Source organism: Pelodiscus sinensis, chromosome 3 (genome assembly GCF_049634645.1).
Source record: "Pelodiscus sinensis isolate JC-2024 chromosome 3, ASM4963464v1, whole genome shotgun sequence".
Classification (NCBI taxonomy): Eukaryota; Metazoa; Chordata; order Testudines; family Trionychidae; genus Pelodiscus; species Pelodiscus sinensis.
In genome coordinates this window covers 3,474,747-3,492,957 of record NC_134713.1, presented here as the reverse complement: position 1 = coordinate 3,492,957, position 18,211 = coordinate 3,474,747, and positions in this window count along the sequence as shown.

Sequence of the window (18,211 nt, the reverse complement as noted above, 5' to 3'; positions counted from 1 at the left end):
GGGCCACTTGTCAGAAAAGCCTCTTTTGGAAGAAAAGCGGAAAAAGATACGCAAATTGCGGTTCGCAATTTGCGTATCTTTGTCCGATAGAACTTTGTAGTCTAGACACAGCCTCTGACTCCTGGAACCCTCGTTGTACAAGGAGTAAGGGAAGTCAGGGGAAGAGTGCTTTGTTTTGAAATAAGGGCTGTGTAGTTGCTCCCAATTTCAAAATAAGCTACGCAATTGACATAGCTCCATGTGTGTAGCTTATTTTGAGTTAAACCCTGCAGTGTAGACACACCCTAATGTGCCACAGGACTCCTCCTTGTTTCAAGAGAAGTCACTGGTCTGTATTCTATAAGTTAATGCCGCTCTGAGGAAATACGCAGAAACTGTTGTCAAGCCAAAGCAGTTATATTTTAGTATGTGCTCAACTGGTTAAACTAAATGGCCCTCTAGACTTTAACGCATGTACAATTGCCTGGACGTCTTGACGAACATTTTAGGCTGCATCTAGCCTGAGTTTTAAAACCTTTAGAACATAAGAACGGCCATACTGGGTCAGAGCAAAGGTCTATAGAATCATAGAACACTAGGACTGGAAGGAACCTCGAGAGGTCATCGAGTCCAGTCCCCTGCCCCCATGCCAGGACAATCTAGTCCATCTAGCCCAGTATCCTATCAGCCGACAGTGGCTAATACCAGATACCCCCGAGGGAGGGATAACAACAGGTAATCCTCACGTGATCTCCCACTTCAAGACAAACAGAGGCTAGGGACATCATTCCTACCCATCCTGGCTAATAGCCTAACCTCCATGAATCTATCTAGCTCTTTTTGGAACCTGTTAAAGTTCTAGCCTTCACCACATCCTCTGGCAAGGAGTTCCACAGGTTGACTGTGCACTGAGTGAAGAAAAACTTCCTTTTGTTTGTTTTAAACCTGCTGCCTAAACCTTTAAACCTTTGACCCCGATGCTCAGAACCTGGAGCCACAGACCTGGCCTCGTGGGGCTTTAGCTCTGTAACACAAACCAGCTGTATACAGCTGTTCTAACGCTGGCTGGAGCTCGGACTCTGATGCCCAGGGAGTGGGTTGAATTCCAGCTCATGCCGGAAGGTCTACCACAGGGCTATTTTTAACACCATAGCACAAGCCTCGCAAGCCCAGGGCTGTAGCCCCGACTCTGAGACTTGCTGCGGTGGGTTTTTCTTTCTATGGTGACAGACCCTCAGAGATTGTAATAAATCACCCCTCGATATCCTAGTCTAGCAAGGCCTTTGTGGGGTTTGGGATATTTGTATGAAGACTAGAATATAGCGACATGTCTACATAGCATCTGCTCAAGCTACCGGTTGAACCTCTCTAATCCGGCATCCTAGGGACCTGACCGGTACTGAATGAGAGAATTTTCCGAACCAAGGGAGGTCAATATTGTTTAGCAGCATGACCAACACTTCCACAGCTGACTAGGCTCTTAGGAGACATTTAGGGGTAATTATATCTAAATAACAGCCCAGGACACTGAGCGCCAGAGCTAGTGGCTGTAAACAAACTTTATGGGACCATAGGAAACTTGGCCACACCCATGATAAGTGGACATCCGTTTCACTAAAATCATGGCGGATCATGGGTGTTGCTGGGCCAGAGAGTTCTGGACTAGAGAGGTTCAACCGGCAGTGCAATAACTGCAGTGTGCTACAGGCGGCAGCAGGGGCTAACCCCCAAATCCATACCCATGGGATAGAACACATTTGTACGAGGGTGCCCACACCAAGCAGAGAAGTGTGGCATTCTGTCTACACTACTATTCTTAGCTCTCTGGTTCAAGCTGAGCTAGCGCATCTGTCAAAGAACCATAGAATCATAGAACTTGAGGGGACCTCAAAAGGTCATTGAGTCCAGTCCCCTGCCCTCACCGTAGGGGACTGTCTACCTGGGCTAGGAACCACCGTCCCGGCGGCTATGTAGACATCCTTGTAGTACGTACTTTTTATCTCAGCTAACACAGGGCAGGGTATTTGCCCTCATTCCTGCTAGAATCCCCTTTGATATGCAGCTCTGCTCTGAATTTGTATCTATAAGACTTGGCAGCGTTTCGCTGTTGTTAAACGATAAGAATAAAGGGGGGGGGGGGGAAATAACGAGCCACACATGACCATCTTATTAAAATGAACTGTTTATATTATCTCATTTGAGTCAATACATTATAATGTATTAAAATGGAAAGGTACAAAATTGAAATAAATACTTTCTGATTCATGTATAAATCTTTTGTCAAGATGACTTTTTTTTTTGTTTTTCATCAGTACATGTTTCAAGAAAACATTTAAAATGACATTGAAAGTATTGTTTAAAATATGGTTCATGGAAGAAAAAGTGGAAATCAAACAACTTTTGGCTTGTTTTGGCATGAGATCTGGACACAATTTGGGTTCCCCAAAACCACGTAAATGGTGGTAAAATAGAAATGCTCAAACTCATTTAAAAAAATAAACAGGCTTTACAAAACCCTCGTATCCTTGACTCAGTCACTTTTTCTGTATAGTCTGCACTGACGATATATACATTCATTATTGTCCAAGGGAAGACAGCCACTGACTTTCATATAAAGAGCTTGGTGGAGAGGCCTAGCATACGGGATGCAGCTGACGACAATTAACACAGATGAAAAAAAAAAGTCTCGACGGAGCAAAAAACAGCACGGAAAGCAAAACTGACAGAGGGAACCAGGAAGAGGCTAGCGAGCACATGGTCCAGATGTGAAGCAAAGCTGGGAGCACCTTGGACAGACCTACACTAGGAGAACTTTGCAGGTGTAGCCCTATCATATCCCCAAAGCTCTCCTGTTAGAGATGCAGTTTATACCGGCAAAAGCTGGGCTTTTACCCGCATAGCTTATTCCTTCCCAAGTAAAATAGGCTCTCCTGGGAGTCTACCTGTGTTTACACTATGAACTTCCGCTAGCAGAGCTGTGTTGGTCAGGAGAGGAGTTGAGGTGCAATCTATCACCGACATGGCTCCTCTGGCGAAAGTGTCCTGCATATTCCAGCAAAACGGGTCTTGTGGCGGAGGTTGTAATAAGCGATGCTGGTGGGTGTTTTGCTGGTAAAAGCTACGTCCACACTAATAGCACGTTAGACCTGGACTGTGTGAGGAAAGGACCATATTCCATGCACCTTAGAAGTTCAGGGTGGATTTTACTTCAGGAGCTTTGGCTGGAGGGCATTTTAGTCTCAGTCAGCGTCTTTATCAGGATCTTGGCCTAGGCTTTCCGGTGTGTGTTAGCCTAACCATGTGCCGATGCGTTTGTAACACTCCGGCAAAGTGTGCTCTTGTTCTTTTCTCTCCCCAGAGGGGGATGGGCCACTCTCTGTGGACCCAAGTGGTAGGATGAAAGGTATGGATGCTGAGGGGCAGAGCTGGTTTTAGGGGTGGGTGTACTGGGCGGTCACCCAGGGCTGCCATTTTCAAGGGGCCACCGACAGAGCCCGACGGAAGCCCGCTCGGGACATGCAGCAATTAAAGGGGCCATGACTGCATTTCGGCCCCCCCTTTTTTTGGCTCAACAAATTTTCCCCGGCGGTCACCCGGGGCTGCCAATTGGTTAGGACCGGTCCTGCTGAGAGGGCCTGATGGAAATGCTTCAGAATTCAGTATTTCAACCCAAAAAAAATCAAAATTTCAAATTTGACCAAAAGGGGGAAAAAAATCAGCTCAGTTTTCCCACTATCCAAAGCGTGCAAGCCCCAAAGTGTGGCAAGGCCCCTGCAACACCACTGACGGCAGCTTACACTCAATACACCAAAAGCCGTTTTTAAGGCAGTAAAGATTTTATGGACCCAGAGAGGGATACAGCCAATCCCTCCCCGATTTGCGGCAAACAGGACGGGGGATGGTGTTTTCTCTGTGATTCCTCCGGCAAGGACGTTCATCTTACCGAGGACAATTAACCTTCTTGCAAAATAAGCTGCTACAGACTTTAAAAAGCTCTACCTGTACTACATAGCTGCATGGCAGCCAAGGGACCCATCTTTGGGAGGGAATGTGCTATATACCAAGCCCTTTGTCTCTGCCGCAGGACTACCGCCTCCCAACCACGTCTAATACAGTTATCAGAATCAGACTCTTTGTTGTTCATCCTGCCAAGCTTTGTAACAACAGAGCACTTCGGTTTCTAACATCTGGGCCAGAGGCTTAGTGGGAGCAAACTGATGTAGCTCTATTGTAGCCCATACAACAAGGCTGGCAGTCACCAGCCCTGTGTATTTTGGAGACCCGGAATCAGAGTTGTACTATTCCATACACAGACTGGAAACAGAGAGCCTTTGAATGCTGCATCTTTCAGAACGTGGAGACTTTTTGTGCTATATTGTAACCATTCTTGTAACTGGGCAGCTTTTCCTTTGGACATGTCAAACAGATGAATCAGACGCACCGGGAGAGTCTTCCATTAATTGTCTTTCCTTCTTCGGCAGGATAAGCTGCCCAGCTTTAGAGAGAACCAGAAGCGTTGTCTATAGGGTTGCCAGGTGTCCAGTTTTCACCCAGAGAGTCTGGTAATTGCGTCTTCTGTCCAGTAAAAAACCCAGAAAATACCGGACATGTTTTTCTCTGATGGAAGGCTGCATTTTTCCCCTGCCATGTCTGGTGGGGGTGGGAGGAGCAGGGGAATTTAAAGGTGCAGCGACCCTTTTTTTTTTTTGCTCAACCAATTTTTTCTCCACCATGTTTGGGATTTTTTGCGAAAGTATCTGGCAACCCTAGTTGTCTAGTGGTGAGGCTTGACTAGACTCAGGAATACTCTCCCAAGAGGAGAAGTCCATGTGCCTGAGCTTAAGAAAAAAAAATAGATTAGACAGATCTCAAGAGAACACAGAGAAGGGAACAATCCTGCTTTGATGGTGGGATGGGTGAGGTAACGTTAAAAATACACCATTCTTTTCCAACCCTGATTTCTATGAGTCAAGCTGCCTGTGACAGTCTGAGCCAACAGAACAGTGATGTATGATCTAGAGACGGCTGCTGGTACATCGATGGATCACCTTCTGAATAAAGCACAAAGCTGGTTTGGTTGTTTCTTTGCTTCCTTCAGAAATGCATTTATTCTGCACAATATCCTGGTTGGTAACTGGTAAAAGGATTTTCCTGACTCTTGCCTCAGGGTTATAGGCCAATCAGAAAATGGGTTATATGAAAGCAGTAGCTTTTCACAGCCGTCTAAAGGGAGGTTGAGGTTGGACGTTAGGAAAAACTTCCTAACTGTCAGGGTGGTTAAGCACGGGAATAAGTTGCCTAAAGAGGTTGTGGAATGTCCATCATTGGAGATTTTAAGAGCAGGTAGGACAGACATCAGGGATGATCTAGACGGTGCTTGATCCTGCTGTGAGGGCAAGGGACTTGACTTAATGACCTCGCGAGGTCCCTTTCAGTTCTAGTGTTCTATGATTCCATGAAAAGATGGATGGGATACCCAAGGCTCACACATACTTTTGCAATTCGGTGAATTATTGGTCACGGTGGTGATGCAATTGTGCATTTGATAGTTATATTGACTGGGAGGCTAACAGGCGCTGTGTCTCCTTCGGCTTGGCACCCATACATGCCATAAATCCAGGAATGTTGATTTTTTTTAAAGGTGAGCTGGGGTTTGCTATTGTACACTGCTTGACTGTGTAATCAAAACCGAACAATCCGGAGCGGGTGCAGTTCTCATGTTTAGCAGACAGCGGGTGCTCTTGCAGATAATTAAAACTACCACTGATAAATGAAACCTTCTTGCCATGATGTATTCTCCTCATTCAGCTGTGCAAAGAAAAGTTAACACACGTACGTACGATAGTGATAGAGATGTAGCCGTGTTAGTCTGGTGTAGCTGAAACAAAATACAGGACTATGTAGCACTTTAAAGACTAACAAGATGGTTTATTAGATGATGAGCTTTCGTGGGCCAGACCCACTTCCTCAGATCAAAAGTGGGTCTGGCCCACGAAAGCTCATCATCTAATAAACCATCTTGTTAGTCTTTAAAGTGCTACATAGTCCTGTACGTACGATAGGTAATCTAAACATGCCGATAATAATATTGTGCACTTCTATGGCACCTTTCATCCAAGGCTCTGGAAGTGCTTTACGGACATTAATTAATTAAGCCTCACAATACCCCGGTGAGGTAGATATTATGATACCCAAACGGGTAAACTGAGGCACAGAGAGGCAAAGTGGCTTGTTTCAAGGTCACCCAGCAAGTCAGTGGAAGAGCTGGGACCGGACTCCAGGCATCCTGGTTGCCAGTTTCCCCTGATCTCACCTTTAGACAACACTTCCTCTCTAGAAAAGATGACACATGGCTGGCTGCGGGGGGAGGTGAGCGCTGATGAAGTGCACATGAGGTGATACATCCATCGGAAGGTAACGATTCTGATCCAGCTCTTCTGGAAGAAGTGCAGTGTTGGCACAAGATGTGCTGCTGAGAGCTGATGTCAGGCGGTACATGAGAAATTGGCCAACAGACGATCTGGAGAATGTATTTATAAAAGAGGGGGCAATCAAGAAAACCTATGGGCAATAGCAAACCAAAGAAACAGCTCACCTTGAACAAACCTGGGGGTTTTCTGACTCCAGCCTGAGATTGCTAAACACCAAGGCTACGTCTACATTGGCAAGATTTTGCGCAAATATTTTTAACGCAAGAGTTTTTGCGTAAAAGTATTTGCACAAGAGAGCATCTACACTGGCACGTGCTTTTGCGCAAAAACATCCGTGCCAGTGCAGATGCTCTCTTGCTCAAGAAAGCTCTGATGGCCATTTTAGCCATCGGGCTTTCTTGCGCAAGAAATTCAGGTTGCCTGTCTACACTGGCCTCTTGCGCAAGAACAATTGCACAAAAGGGCTTATTCCTGAGCGGGAGCATCATGGTTCTTGCACAAGAAGCACTGATTTCACACATTAGAACATCAGTGTTCTTGTGCAAGAACTCCCCGCCAGTGTAGACGGGCAGCATGTTTTTGCGCAAAATCATGCCAATGTAGTCACAGCCGAAGAGTTTACTGAACTCCAAAGCTTGGTCGCTCAACCCTCTGCCATCAGCTTCACATAATCCTATGGACAATACCAGCCATACTAGCTGTCCCCTCTCTCAACAACCCTTCAATCCCCCCCACCTCTCTGAAATGTATTAAAAAAAAAAGAGCAGGAAAAGCCATGTGGAATGGGGCCGGGGAGAGAGTCTCCCCGCCCTGCTGCAAATGGTTTGCCGGAGGCATTTCCCACTGCAAACATTTTGCAAAGTGCAACCAATCAGAGGAGTCGCAGGAGAGCTGGTTCCACTGGGAACGTTGTAGAGGTAGCACCGGATGCAGGGTTTGCTATAATAAGGTCTTCAGTTTTTATTGCGTAGGAAATGAAACAGTCGCATAAAAATCCTGCATAACTCCACAACTCCCGCCTGCTTGATCTTGGCTTCCTCTGGGTCTTTGCAGAATATCCGCGGGGCTTTCCATGAAAGGAAGAAAAGAAAAGGCCTTGGTACGTGCTTTACCCTTGGTGCGTACTTGGGCGAAGAGAGCCATCCCAGTGGCACACTGTACATGCTGAAGTGCCCAACAGCTGGAGAATGTACCGACAGTCGCTTTTTAACGTGGACTTCGAATGGAGCCGAGACCTTGCGTAGGCTGGGCTGCCGGGAAGGGACTAGGGAATTGACTTCTTTCTGCAGGAGCGGGCTGGCCCTGCTCAGCAGCCCGAGTAAATCGATGCCGTCCAAGGAATGCGCACACGGTGTGGCTGGACCGAGCAGTGGCAGGACGGACTAACCAGTCCCACACCAGAGACTACGTTGGGAGATCTCCTGAGAGATTATACCACGTTGTGAGAAGACTAAATACTTGGGATGCTGCACCTCGACTATTGGCCAGATGTTCCATGGCGTTCAGGTGCCTACCAATGCCACGGCACCTTGTGAGATTTCCAAAGGCACCCAGTTGCCCAACGCCTGTTGGTTTAAGCTGACTCAGCCCCTATGTGCATCTTTCGGTATCTAAATCTCTTTGAAAAATCTTACCCTCAGCCCTCGAATGTTGAGATCCTGTCCAGTCCTCCTCCCGATGGAGTCCATGGCAAACCTACCCCCTACAGCAAGACCAGGAGCCCCAAAAAGCAGAACAGCTAAACTGTATTTGCACAGAAGGGGGCGGTTCGCCCCTGTCCTGGGGTCCATGGCATGGCTTTTTCTACTCGTTAAGAGAGATCACTGCTGTGTCCAGGACATGCACTGGGCCTCTGGCATGAGCAGCCCTCAAAAGGGTACATCCCAAGCTGCAGCATGAGCAGAATAAACTCTTTCTGACTGAACAGGGCTATTCATTGGGAGGTTGGACCCTCAGCTGAAACAATCCCCAGTAGAACAAAGAACAACAAAGAACATAGAAGCCTCAGAGGAGATCAGAGTCTATCCGGAGCAGCAAGTTCTAAAATGCTTCGGGCCTTCTCCTGAAGTTCTTGCAGGCGTCTCTTGTCTTCAGTAGCAGTGTTGCTACTGGGAGTCTGACAGCAGACTTGGAAGGGGATCCCAGATTTGCCTCTCACTCCAGTATTACACCTGCCTTGGCTTACATGGAGCAGAAACTCCGGATCTACATCCCCATTGGAGGCGACTCACGTCTCCCCGGGACAATGATGTGGAGAAACAAATGTTGTCCTCAGCTTCTCAGCCATCCCACGTGCCACAAAGCAAATCCCAAGGTGAAGGACATTGACAAATGGACATCCACGCCAGATTGGTTCCCATCTGAGTATTGACCACAGGACTGGCAGTGTTGTGACCCTTCCGAGAGGCGTTCCCTCTAGGCCTTTCATGTCAGGGGTCAGGATTACTTTTTCCAATCAATTCAATTAATCCATGGGGCCCCATAGAGGAGCAAGGGATAGGAGGAGAGCTAGACTGCAGCTATCCTGACTGGGCAGCATGTCGTTCTGCTGCCGAAGCAAAGCAGGGATGGAGTCGGGACAGAGTCAAAATTTGGCTTCCCCACTTGCTCCAGGGGGGGAAGAAATCTGTGCCAGGCCTATATCTACAAGGCTGTCCATGCAGGGGAGTAAAGAGTGGCCTTCCATACCCTTTCCCCCCTCTGCAGACGTGTTGGTTGAGACACAAACTTGCCCTCATAGGAATAAGAATATTTTTAGACTGAAAAAGAAATTGAACACAGAGGAGGTTGTTTAATGGTTTCCTAGTTTTAGATTTCTGACATTCCGCTGTAGATTTCCGACATTCCATTGTGGATTTCCAACATTCCATTGTGGATTTCCGACATTCCATTGTGGATTTCCAACATTCCATTGTGGATTTCCGACATTCCGCTGTAGAAACCCAAACACTCCAACCCTGTGCCAGCACTGGAGAGCCAGGAAGTGCAAGTGACTAAAAGCAGAAAATGAGTTGGGCCCTTTTTTAATTTCCTTGTCCAAAACGAGTGAAAAATAAAGAGTAAACTGACTACATCTGTGATGATTAGAGAATTAGATACTTTTAATCCTGTCTGTACATTTCCCCCTGCAGGCTTAACTAAAGTAGTCTGTGCTTCCTGCTCTAAACTTGGTGCTGTGTGCGGAGCGACAGCGGCTGAGTTCCAACCCAGAGGTGGCTGCATTTCAGGATGATGGCATACAGCAAGTTTGTAAAGCCCTTTGAGATTCTCTGGGATGAAAGGTGTTATCCATGGAGCCCTTGCTATGCTTCATTTATGGGTAAGAGAACCAGTGGCTTTTCAAGCATGAGGCGGCAAATAGGAAAAAGGCCGCTTGTTTAGCCGCTGTTGTTAGCCCCGATCCAGACGCTCTTGAGTAGGCAAAACCTCCCGAAGCCAAGATCTGTGCTTTGGTTCTGGCACTGCTGATGGAAGGAGCTGGTGGAGTTCTGGCTTACAGTTTGAAAACTCACCAGTGGTTCAGCTGCTATGAAGGAGAACTGGAACCTGATTGGGGCTTTGCTACGGAGGTCTGGGTGGTGAATATTAACAATCGTCATTGCTCGTTAGCATTGTGATTCCCCTGAATGGGGAACATGCAGCATTTGGGTCTATTGCCCATTAATTCCATAAGGCCAAATTCTGCTCTCTGTGGCACAGTCCTATTGAACTCATTGAATCTGTGTGTCTGCTCACCAGGGGCAGAATTTAGTCCAACTGTTTTGGAGGGGGTTAGTTTAGGCTATCAATTGCCCCATTGATTTCTGTGACGTTAGACGGCTGCACCTAAAGGCCAACAGTGGGCCTTTATCCCTCAGCCAAGCCTGGCATGAGCCTAATAAAACACACGCTGCTGAAAGTAAAATCCTGTTTCCTTGGCTGTGTCTACACGACTAGGGGTATGTCTACACTACCCCTCTAGTTTGAACTGGGGGGGGGGGGTAATGTAGTCATACGGAGTTGCAAATGAAGCCCGGGATTTGAATTTCCCGGGCTTCATTTGCATAAAGCTGGCCGGTGCCATTTTTAAATGCCGGCTAGTTCGGACCCCCGTGCTGTGGAACAAGGTGTACAGATAGTTCGGATTAGGAAGCCTAATCCGAACTAGCTAGTCCGTGCTTCCTAATCCGAACTAGCTGTACACCTCGTTCCACGGCACAGGGTCCGAACTAGCCGGCATTTAAAAATGGCGCCGGCCAGCTTTATGCAAATGAAGCCCGGGAAATTCAAATCCCGGGCTTCATTTGCAACTCCATATGACTACATTACCCCCCCAGTTCGAACTAGGGGGGTAGTGTAGACATACCCTAGGTTATTTCGAAATACGTTATTTCGAAATAAGCTTATTCCTCTTCACAAGCAGAAGTGATTATTGCAGAATAACGGGCTTGGTCGTGTGGAGGCTCGCCTTGTTATTTCGAAATAAAGGGAGTTATTTTGAAATAACTCCCCAGTGTAGACATGCTCCTAGAGAGCATTGCTCATCTCGGGACCAAATCTCTCCCATCTAGGAACTCGTGGGCCAGATGCTAATCTCAATGACGCCCAAATATCTCCACTCCTACTGGTTCTACTTGGGACCTGGAGCGTTTCACACATCGGGGTTTACGATTTGAAAGGGTAAGGAGGTGCTTCAAACCTGGACTTTCCAGCAAATTAAATGAAAAGCAATGGAATTCGAACGGTGATGCAAAACAGCATTTTGCCAGACGAAACGCAGTTTCCACAACTTGGTTTTAAGGAACAGTATTACATATAGAGAGATACACTATGCTAGATCTTGAGAAAAATAAATAAATATGCTAAAGAAACTAAACCATACAGTATAGGGGATATTCTGATCAACAAACCAATCACCATTAGAATCAAAAAGTAAACCAACCTTTCACTTAGGACCTCAACAACATTTCTCAATGCACTAGGTACATTTTAAACCATGCAAGTTTACACAAACATCTTAACTAGGTTTTTTTTTTTTTACTTTTTAAAACACCAACATTATGCATTTCTTTGTTAATTATATTGGTTAAAGTCACAGCCAGTGGCTGCCAAATATCAGATACATCATATACATATTTTTATACAGAATCTGGACAACACAACATTACACATCCTAGAGAGAGAAAAAAAGATTATTTGTTCCTTTGCTTGTTTTTTTTCTTTTTTTTTCTTTTTGTTTTTTTTTCTTTTGTAGAAAATATGAAATGATGATTGGAAGGAGGGAGAGGGGGAACCTACTGTCAAATTAAAATGGTAATAATTCCCCGATCACGGAACAACAAGGAAAAAATGGCTCAAACTCAGATTCACATTTAAAATTCTTTTAGCTACGAAACGAGACATTACACACAAAGTGTATTGGTATTTAAAAGTAGAAAGAATTGTTACCAACATGCGGTCTGATTCCAAACACAATTTATTGAAAGAGAAAAGAAAATCAAAAAGTTTCATGGTAGCAAAGGTATCTTCAGTGGTTCAGACTTCCTACCAACCCCTCGTGCATTGCTGGGTGATGTGGTTGGCTAGGCTAAGCAGACAGAGCACTGCTGGAAAAAGAGAACGGCCAAGACTCGTTTGTTTTGTTGGAGTTATACTCGGTGAGTGGAATTTTTAAGCAGGCTCTGAAATAGGACCAACGGCTCCATGCCTTTGCTTTTCATGTAGTTTGATTATTTTAGCAGCGTTGTGCTCATGACAAGTGGATGATGGACTTATATTTTCCTTGGCCTTCTCCTGCCTTTCAACATCATAGAGCAATGCACATGTGGGATTAGACAGAGCGAAAACAGAACCTGAAAACTAACCACATCGAATTCTCTCGTTGTCATGGTGAGTATACAAAAATGTTAAAATTTCAGATATAATCAAAGATACAAAATTAGTTCTGACAAGAGGTTCGTTTTGTTTGCTTGTTTGTTTGTTTTTAAACAGTAACCATTACAGTGCAAGGTTTTCTATTACAGTAAAAGGTGTGTATCTGGTTTTACAGTAGCGGAAGCTTGTAGCTGATTTTTATTATGTATAGTAGGTCCCTGATATGAAGCGTATGCACCAATTTGAGGCAAAAACCCAGCACAATAATGGTGGTTTTGTTTTAAATACATTTTTCCCCTTAGTTAAACATTTACAAAAGAACACATCAAGGTCACAATTTCACAAGCACACATTTTGCCTTATAAAAAGCAATGGAATTAGGTCGCCATCCCGATCATGAGAGAAACGTGAAGGTTGGTAGTTGAGGACAGGAGCTCGGGTTGCATTGGGTTCGAGTGTGTTTGTCACCCCACGGAGCTTGTGTGGATTTTAGGGCACTGCTTTTGCAGCGTTCAACTGTGCTTCTTGTCACGCCTTGGCCAACTTTTGTGCGCAGCCAAGAACCTAGAACTGTGCTTACAGAAAGGCATTCTTGAGTTCAGTTCACCGGGATCGGGGGGAGCATCGAATGAAAAGGATTGAAAAATATTTACAAAATTCGGCACAATACTAAGGGCAAGAACCTCATGCCACCATAAAATAACCAAGTATTTTTTTAAATACTTTTAAATTGTTTTTAAATAACAACAATATTTTTAAAAAAGCAAAAGAGAAACAAATTAACGTGCAAGTCTGGGCATATCCCAGCATGCAGAATAATGCCAGGCAGATACGATGGTTTAACGCCCCCCCTCCCCCCTGCAAAGTGAGGCATAAGTGACACATCATGGGGAGCATGTCCCAGAGATGGAAACATAGAACTTATGGGCCAGCTGACTGACATAAAACTGGATTAGTGCTACTGACTACAATGGAGTTACTCCAGATTTATAGTGCTGTAGTGGAGAGCCCCCTTTCGGAAGATACGGTAAGTTTTAGGAGATCCGTTGGGCTGACGTCTGTTCTTGAGTGATAGGCAATTGCCCCAAACACCATTCACATATTTATCTGCCCACGGTGGTACACAAAGGTAAGTCTCAAGGGCTGTGTCCAGACTCAGGGGTTTTTTCGAAAAAAGTAGCCTTTTTTTCGAAAAAACCTCACCTGCGTCTAGACTGCAGCCGCGTTCTTTCGAAATTAAATCGAAAGAACGCGGCTTTTCTTTCGATGGCGGTAAACCTCAATTCACGAGGAAGAACGCCTTCTTTCGAAAGCTCCTCTTTCGAAAGAAGGCGTTCTTGAATGTAAATAGGGCTTCTTCGAAAGAGAGCATCCAGACTCACTGGATGCTTTCTTTCGAAAAAGCAAGCCGCCTTTTCGAAAGTTCAACGTGCAGTCTAGACGCTCTCTTTCGAAAGAGGCTTGCAGTCTAGACATAGCCAAGGAGTCTATATGCTCCCCCCACAGCCTGCAAACATTCACTCTCTCTCTCTTTGTGCCCAAGAGAAGATTTCTGGCCTCCGACATTCCATACGAGGTCTCAGAGGCATGAGCAACATGGTGAACCAGCTTTGGTTGGCGGGTGCACTCTTCAGGCTGCCCTTGCCAGGGATGGGCAAAGAATCAGAGAGCGGTGAGCAACGCCTGGATTATTGCCTCTTTGAGGTGCCCACTCATTGGCCCCTGCACTGGTTTTTCTAGAGCTGCTTCCCATGCAGACTATCCCCGTGGAGAGATATCCCCATGGCGGGTGCACAGGGTCATCTCTGCTCCCCTCTCTGAGCAGTGGGAAGGTGGGAGTGGGAAGGGGGGAAGAGCATCGGACCATTTGCGTTTCCTCTTCCACCCTGATCTTCTGGTGAATCAATTCCTGTGGCTTGGACCGGCAATTGTTAGTACGTTCTATGCCGTGAACCCAAACGGGGCCCTTGCTGTTTCACATTGCCTGCTCCATGAAAAAAAAACAAAAACCAAACCCAAAGCAAAACCCAAACCAGCTGCTTGGCACATGCCGGCGTTGATGGCTCTTCAATGCACAGAATGAAATGCCATTAAGCAACATGAAAAGTGAAATAAGAAAATACTCCCTGTATGGCAATGGAAGTGGTGTTTAAAGTTTAATTTGTGGACAATTCATAATATTTTATTTAAGACGTATAAAATCCATTGGAGGGCTAATGGCCGATTGCTGGTGGCTTTGAAAACTCCTGGCCTTTCTGAGATAAACAAACCATTCAAAAGTAGCCACAACTGCTAATATTTTTAAACACAATATTATTTAATAACTAAATTGGGCTATGTTTACACTGCAGGCTTCTTGCGCAAGAACTTTTTGCACAAGAGTTCTTGCACAAAAGTTCTTGCACAAGAGCACGTCCACACTGCCATGTGCGTTTGCGCAAGAGATGTTCTTTTGTGCTAGAGCGTCCATGGCAGTGCGGATGCTCTCTTGCGCAAGAAAGCTCTGATGGCCATTTTAGCCATAGGGGATTCTTGCGCAAGAAACCCCTGTTCCCATCTACACATGCCTTTTTGCACAACAGCTCTTGCACAAAAAGGCTTATTCCTCACGGGGAGAGGAATAACTCTTGCGCAAAAAGCCCTCTCTTCTGACGATCTATTGTAAACTTTCTTGCGCAAGAATGAGCTTGTAGTGTGGATGCTCTGCAAGTTTTTGCACAAGAACGGCACAAGAAGCCTGTAGACATAGCCTTGATGTTTAACTAATGAAAAAAACCAGAAAACGGCAAAAACGCAAAGATCCTTGGCTGAAATCCTGGAGATCAAGTTGCAGCCCAAAGCGAAGTACTCCAGAGGAGTGATACCAACCTAAAACACAGGCTTGAAGAAGAACTCCAGGTGACAGGAATGTAATACTTTGATGACCTCATCTTCCAGCCTTTGCTTACCCATCTTCTGTTTACTCGTGCAGATAAACCTGCTGAGGTGAAGGGCACCCAGCACTATGAACAAGGGCATAAAGGCCGCTCAGGTAGGGAAGGGCTGCAGAATCAGAGCCTTTCTGGAAAATTCATTCTCTATTGAAAACGGCGTGAGAGTTTGGGAATCACATCGGCATTTCTGTTCCAAGTGAGATCCCCGTTGGAGGCTAAATGACATTGAATGTTTCTGGACTACACATCAGTGTTTCAAGAAAGAAAGGTCTCAGAGGCACTTGGTTCAAATTTCTAATCTCTTCCTTTCTTCTTTTCCTCTCTTTGATTTTAGTCTGGAAGCAAATGTATCCCTCGTGAAGATGAGAGGGGGACAGTTTTCTGGCTAGAGTCAAACACAAGAGGGAAGAGTTGGTCTAAAGATTGTACGCTCACATAACTCAGCTAGCAAAACCCTCGTACTGATCTCCTACCTGATCTGCATCTCCAGACAACTCTGAGTCCTGGGTCCCATCTTGGATCCCTGCCTTGCTTCTCCCAAAAGCTTGTAATTCTAAATAAATGGTTAAGTGACAGGCTCCAGAGGGGTCACCATGTTAGTCTGTTTCAGCAAGAACAACAAGGAGTCCGGTGGCACTTTATAGACTAACACATGTATTAGGATATTAAGGCATAAGCTTTCATGAGCCACAACTCACTTCTTCAGGCTATGTCTACACCAGGAAGGTTTGGCCACAAAAGTTCTGCCGACACGCAAAAGTCGCCAAAAGTGAAAACCCAGTCAAAACACTGTCAACATTTCATGACCACATTATTAGCACTCTCGACAGATAGAGCAGAGCAATGTGGGTAAGCATCCCGCAGTGCAGAGTTGTGGGAAGGCGGAGCTGATCCCTGCACTTCTTGGGATTCCTTCATAGCTTTGTGAGCTCTCCGTGCTGAGGAATGTCAAAGCAGCACAGCCGTCTCTCTAGCCCTCCCCCTGCAGCAGCTCACTGACTGTCAGTTACTTCCTGGAGCTTTGAAAGGGGAGGGGCACCAGCCTGCAGGGCAGCAGAGATCACAGAACACTGAGCAGAGCCATCAGGGCAGGCATTGTGGAGTCTACGCTGGCTCTTTGTTAACAGTAAAGGGAAGGCAAAAGGTAAAAGCCAAAACTGGGTGTTTTTCCTGACAAAAGTCACATTGCAGTGTAAACGCTCTCACTGTTTTGTCACCAAAGGTAGGTTTTGGAAACAAAATATGTCAGTATTGAAAAGGCCTTTGATGCTGAAGAGAAAAAAAAAGAAAGAAGAGAAAGAAAGGGGGAAAAAAGGGTACAGAGATGGGACGGTGACGTCAGTGCTAATTAAATCAAGGTAGATGTGGCTCATCTCCAAATGTGATGAGAAGTTGAGAGTACTTCAATGGGAAATTACCTAGAGTAATGCGAGAACCACTCCAAGTGTTTGTTTAGACCCTGGTTCATGTCATCAAATTTGCATAGGAATTCCAGCACAGCAATTTCTCTCTTCAGTCTGGTTTTGAAGTTTTTCAGTCTGAGAATGGCAGCTTGCAAGTCCGAAACTGTGTGCTCAGGGGATTAAAGGACTCCACACTGGCTTTCGGATGTTGCCATTCTTAATGTCTGATTTGGGTCCATGTATTCTTTTGCAAAGAGGCAGTCTGGTTTGTCTGATGTACATGACAGAGGGGCATTGCTGGCACATGATGGCGTATATCACAGTAGTAGATGTACACATGAATGAGTGGAGGTGGTTAGGTTCAAGTGAAGTGCAGCAACGTCTTCTCGTTATCTGTAATTGCCAGCTACCATCCTGGCCCATGGAAAGGGTTGTTCTTTACCCTGGTACTGAAAGGAATAATGCAAACGGCATGTGCTTGGTTGCACTGGCTAGTAAGATAGTGGCAACCAATACACATCGGCGTCTATGCTTGGTGTGTAACAGAGATGTCCATTTGATGGCTTTGGTAGCCTCAAGATCCGTAAGAACTGCATGGTAAATTGCTAGCTGGATAGGAATGATACTCCTGATTTTATTTGAATTATGTGTCCAACGTGCTGTCCATCCATGATAAGTATACAGTATGAGCCTGCTGCTCATAGTCTATACCATTGATGATGACAGAGAGCTGTGGTCATCGTTTGGTGACCATCATTTGGTCATTGTTTGATGCTTTAAGTCTCGTCCTAGTGTCCAGGTATATAATCCACTTGTTTCATGGTTTCCATTTGCTCCTGTCCTTATCTAGATGCAGTATCCAGCAAGCATAAGCTAATCAGGTGGAACAACTAGATCCTCCATGAAGTCCACTAAGGACTTCTTTATTGCCAATCTATTATATATGGGAGACACCCCTCTACTAAGAGATGGTCAGCGATACAAATTGGTAAGATTCAGAGAAGGGAAGTGGTGAAAGTCCTACACCTGGAAGTTGAAGGAAGAGTGTTCTTCCTTCGACTTCCTGCTGTGTAGACAGCACCAAAAGCCAAATTTTGATGTCAGCCACGCCATTGACGTAGCTGAAGTTGCGGAGCTTAATTCGACTTTTGCCCTGTTGTGTAGATGTGCCCTGGACGTCCAATAAGCTATGCCAGTAAATAGCTATCCCGACCACCCTGTTAAAAATCTGGGTCCAGATCACTTTTCAAACAAACTGCTCCATCTCATGAGCGTGTTACTTTACCTCTTTTTGAAATGGTTCAGTATGATCCAAGGATCAATACTATCTCCGCCTCCAAGGGCGTGTGCTCTCCCTCCTTTCAGCCAGAAAGGACTTGTCACAACTCCCTTTCCGTAGCACACTCCACTGCGACTTCTCCGTTCTCTGGAGGGGTCCCTGCTATGCAACACCACCGGGTGGCATCCCACATGTGCCGTTGGCGACAGCAGTCTGAGCCCTCAGCTGAGTACCGCCTGCTTTGTGGTGATTCCAGAATCTTGATCATCGACATAGCCTGGCGTGACCAGAATTCAGAGGCAGAGACACACCAAGGGTACGACTAAACTACAT